Source organism: Aquarana catesbeiana, linkage group LG01, assembly GCF_042186555.1.
Source record: "Aquarana catesbeiana isolate 2022-GZ linkage group LG01, ASM4218655v1, whole genome shotgun sequence".
NCBI classification, from domain to species: Eukaryota; Metazoa; Chordata; class Amphibia; order Anura; family Ranidae; genus Aquarana; species Aquarana catesbeiana.
In genome coordinates this window covers 574,403,950-574,408,800 of record NC_133324.1, presented here as the reverse complement: position 1 = coordinate 574,408,800, position 4,851 = coordinate 574,403,950, and positions in this window count along the sequence as shown.

Sequence of the window (4,851 nt, the reverse complement as noted above, 5' to 3'; positions counted from 1 at the left end):
CCAATTCTCAATTCCTAATTCTCAATTCTCAATTCTCAATTCTCAATTCTCAATTCCCAATTCCCAATTCCCAATTCCCAATTATCAATTCTCAAGTCCCAATTCCAAATTCCAAATTCCCTATTCCGTGTTCCAAATTCTGTATTTCGTATTCCAGATTCCGTATTCAGTATTCCAGATTCCGTATTCAGTATTCCAGATTCCGTATTCAGTATTCCAGATTCCGTATTCAGTATTCCATATTCCAAATTCCGTATTCCATGTTCCAAATTCTGTAACCCGTATTCCAAGTTCCGTGTTCCAAATTCCGGATTCTGGATTCCATGTTCCAAATTCCATACTCCGTGTTCTAAGTCCCGTGTAAATTGGGAACATGGAATTTGGAATTCGAAACATGGAACACGGAATTTGGAATTCAGAACATCAAATTGAGAACACAGTTTTTGTAAATTCTGAATGCGGAATTCAGAAGAACAAATTTGGAATTCTGAACACGGAATTTGGAACATGTAATTCGGAACATGGAGTTCAGAACACAGAACACCAAATTCTGAATTCAGAACATGAAATTTGGAACACAGAATTTGGAATACGGAATCAAGAAAATAGAATTTGGAATTCGGAACACGGAATTGGGAACACAGAACGGAATTTGGAAATGTCAAATTCTGTGTTCCAAATTCCGTATTCCGAATTCCAAATTCCATGTTCCGAATTCCCTGTTCCAACTTCTAAATTCAAAGTTCCAAACTCTGTTCCGAATTCCATATTTGGAACACTAAATTCGGAACATGGAACATGGAACTTGGAATTCGGAACACCGAATTCAGAACACAGAATTTGAAATTCTGAATGCGGAATTCAGAAAACGGAATTTGGAATTCTGAACACGGAATTTGGAACACGGAACATTGAATTCAGAACACGGAACATAGAATTCTGAATTTGGAACATGGAATTTGGAACACGGAATTTGGAATACGGAATTAGGCAAACTGAATTTGGAATTTGGAACACGAAATTTGGAACACAGAATGAAATTTAAATAAATGATAAGCTCCGCGCTCAGGACAATACAGGTTGCAGGCCCCCTGTGGGTTCCCTAGAGAACTTAAAATGTATAAAAATGTGAGGATGGGGTGGTTGGCGCTACCCTAAAAATGTGTGTGTGCCAGGAGGGTATGTGAACAGAAAAGAAAATGGTGTATATTATATATGATTGTGTAACAGAGAAGTGTCTACACTATACAACTACACATTAATGTGCTATCCCAGAAAGGTAAAAGTAAATGTACCAACCAGGGATAAGTGTAAGCGTGACTTATACACAGATGTAGTAAAACAAATAACAGTACATATAAACAACATGTGAAGAAGGTGCTGTGCGTGGTCATACAGACTTCACCATACACATCCCTTCGTATATATATAAGTGTATACCATGAGCAAATTAGATATAAAAAGAAATCACAACACAAGCTAGATTATCCAGCCCTAAATTAAAGTCCATAGATAAATTCCATGTGCATATAAAAATAGATGAAAAAATATAATATATATCCAAAAAACAAACAAAATCCCACAGTGTAGAAAAAATAATGCAACCAATTGTATATTGCAAAGGAGTAGTGTCCAGTTGTAATTCTTCAACGTGACTTCAGTGCTCAGCAGCAAAAAGTGACTGGTAGTGCTCCCCTCATCGGGTCCCCACTCACCAGAAGACGGAACCCCTGCAGGGGTAATGGGCATTTATGGATAACCGTAGATGGAAGTCCTCCTCCACTCTTATCAGTGTCCCATCTATGGGTCTATCGGTCTCCCGCATCTGACTCTGCTCGATCAGGCTGTCTCAGCTGTCTCCATTCAATCAGGGGTGAATGCTTCAGTCAGTTCTTACCAAGCCATCACTCCACATTTCGGTCCTGTATGTGCTTGGCTCTCCTCTCCCGGTCGCGGTGAGCCCCGATCAGTGCCAGCTGTCCCGGGAACACATCCGCTGCACACACCGCCAATCCCCCTATGTGTCCCGCTCAGCTCCCCGCTGTCATAATTCCTCACCATAATACGGTGAGGAATTGTGACAGCAGGGAGCTGAGCGGGACACATCAGGGGATTGGCAGCGTGTGCAGCGGATGTGTTCCCGGGACAGCCGGCACTGATCGGGGCTCACCGCGACCGGGAGAGGAGAGCCAAGCAAATACAGGACCGAAATGTGGAGTGATGGCTTGGTAAGAACTGACTGAAGCATTCACCCCTGATTGAATGGAGACAGCTGAGACAGCCTGATCGAGCAGAGTCAGCTGCAGGAGACCGATAGACCCATAGATGGGACACTGATAAGAGTGGAGGAGGACTTCCATCTACGGTTATCCATAAATGCCCATTACCCCTGCAGGGGTTCCGTCTTCTGGTGAGTGGGGACCCGATGAGGGGAGCACTACCAGTCACTTTTTCCTGCTGTGCACTGAAGTCACTTTGAAGAATTTCAACTGGACACTACTCCTTTGCAATATACAATTGGTAGCATTATTTTTTCTACACTGTGGGATTTTGTTTGTTTTTTGGATATATATTATATCCACTTACTGACTGGCTCCTGTACATATACGTCGGCACTTTGAAGAGGGATATCTCGGTAACGGCAGCAGCTGCTGCCACAACCGAGGTATCCATCTTTACAGGAGCTGGTTCTGTGTACGATAATGGTGGTCTCTGCGGCAGGTTCGCCACGAGATCACCATTATCGGCGGCGGGAGAGGGGCAACCCCCCTCCTGCCGCTCTCCCGCGCCCTCCGCCACTTACCGGAGCCGTCGGTAGCGACGGAGGCAAACGGGACCTTTCAGTGCCTGGGTATGGAGAAGAGTGAGGCTAAGATGGCCGCCACCCGTCTCCATACCATTGGATGGCTGAAGCGACGTCATTACATCAGCTCCGCCCACTTGTCTTAAAGGCATTTTTTTTATGTCATTTTTTCAAACGACTTTTTATTTTTTTTTATTTTTTTGCATTTTAGTCCAAATATGAGATCTGAGGACTTTTTGACCCCAGATCTCATATTTAAGAGGACCTGTCATGTTTTTTTCTATTACAAGGGATGTTTACATTCCTTGTAATAGGAATAAAAGTGATCCAAGTTATTTATTTTTTTTTCAAGTGCAAAAATAAATGTAATAAAATAAAATAAATAAGAAAACATTTTTTTGTAAAGCGTCCCGTCCCGACGAGCTCACGCGCAGAAGCAAACGCATACGTGAGTAGCGCCCGCATACGAAAACGGTGGTCAAACCACACATGTGAGGTATCGCAAAACATGCAACCTGTAGAATTTTTTAAACATCGCCTATGGAGATTTTTAAGGGTAAAAGTTTGCCGCCATTCCACGAGCGGGCACAATTTTGAAGCGTGACATGTTGGGTATCAATTTACTTGGCGTAACATTATATTTCACAATATAAAAAAAATTGGGCTAACTTTACTGTTGTCTTATTTTTTTATTCAAACAATTGAATTTTTTCCAAAAAAAGTGCGCTTATAAGACCGCTGCGTAAATACGGTGCAAAAAAAAGTATTGCAATGACCGCCATTTTATTCTCTAGGGTGTTAGAAAAAAACAATATATAATGTTTGGGGGTTCTAAGTAATTTTCTAGCAAAAAAACCTGTTTTAAAAATGTAAACACCTAAAATCCAAAACGAGGCTAGTCCTTAAGTGGATATTTTTTCATCTATTTTTATATGCACATGGAATTTATCTATGGACTTTAATTTAGGGCTGGATAATCTAGCTTGTGTTGTGATTTCTTTTTATATCTAATTTGCTCATGGTATACACTTATATATATATGAAGGGATGTGTATGGTGAAGTCTGTATTACCACGCACAGCACTTTCTTCACATGTTGTTTATATGTACTGTTATTTGTTTTACTACATCTGTGTATAAGTCACGGTTACACTTATCCCTGGTTGGTACATTTACTTTTACCTTTCTGGGATAGCACATTAATGTTTAGTTGTATAGTGTAGACACTTCTCTGTCACACAATCATATATAATATACACCATTTTCTTTTCTGTTCACATACCCTCCCGGCACACACACATTTTTAGGGTAGCGCCAACCACCCCATCCTCACATTTTTATACAGAATGAAATTTGGAAATGTAAATTTCTGTGTTTCAAATTCCATGTTCCGAATTCCAAATTCCGTGTTCTGAATTCCGTGTTCTGAATTCCATGTTCCAAATTCTGTGTTCTGAATTCCAAATTCTGTGTTCCATGTTCCAAATTCCATATTCTGTTCCGTGTTTAGAATTCCAAATTCTGAATTCCGTGTTCTGGTTTCCAAATTCCATGTTCAAAATTCCTTGTTCCGAATTTGGTGTTTTGTGTTCCGAATTCCAAATTCAGTGTGCTGAATTCCAAAATCTATTTCGTGTTCAGAATTCCAAATTCTGTGTTCCAAACTTCCTGTTTAGACATTTCTGTTCTGTGTTCCGAAGTCCAAATTCTATGCCCCGTGTTCCAAATTCCAAATTCCTTATTCCAAATTCCATGTTCCAACTTCCGAATTCCATGTTCCAAATTCAAAATTCCGTGTTCCAAATTCAAAATTCCGTGTTCCAAATTCAAAATTCCGTGTTCCAAATTCAAAATTCCGGGTTCCAAATTCCCCATTCCGAATTCCTAATTTCAAATTCTGTGTTACGTGTTCCAAATTCTCAATTCCAAATTCTGTATTCTGTGTTCCGTGTTCCAAATTCCGTGTTCCAAATTCCAAATTCTGTGTTACATGTTCCAAATTCCGTGTTCCAAATTCCTTGTTCTGAGTTCCAAATTCCGTGTTCCGA